The following is a 498-nucleotide window of genomic DNA, read 5'->3' as shown; positions in this document are numbered from 1 at the left end:
CCGGCTATGAAAAAAAGAAAAAGAAAAAGAAATGGAAGTCTCCTCGTGGTTAAACTCCTCTGTTGTTCTTCCTTGCAGAATTCTGAGTTATTACAGTAGAGGATAATCGTTGCATAATGAAATCATTGGGACAATTCATCCATCCACTTCTACCTCCGCCTCTAACAGTGAACTCCTTGTGTCTGCGGTGCCCAAATCTCTCTATACTCGGGTGGGCGCGGGGCGGTTAGCGGAGACGTGGGAGAAGCGGAGAGCAGAGCTCGCGCCCTTCCCGGGGTCAGCGAGCGGAGTGCCAGGAGGGTGCGCGCCCTGCCTCTGCGCCCGGGGTGACACTCGCCTCCCAAGCGCCAGGAGGGGGAGTCTCGGTCTCGCTTATCTCCGGCTGTGCTAACTTCAGACTGCCTGAGCTGGGGGAGGAGAGCGCGCAGCCAGGGCGAGAAAACTTCTCCACCTAGAAAGTTTCACCTTGTCGTGGGCGGGGCAGAGGCGGGAGGAAAC

The sequence above is a fragment of the Mandrillus leucophaeus genome, unplaced genomic scaffold (genome assembly GCF_000951045.1).
Source record: "Mandrillus leucophaeus isolate KB7577 unplaced genomic scaffold, Mleu.le_1.0 Scaffold603, whole genome shotgun sequence".
In the NCBI taxonomy this organism is placed as follows: domain Eukaryota; kingdom Metazoa; phylum Chordata; class Mammalia; order Primates; family Cercopithecidae; genus Mandrillus; species Mandrillus leucophaeus.
This window is presented reverse-complemented; position numbering follows the sequence as displayed.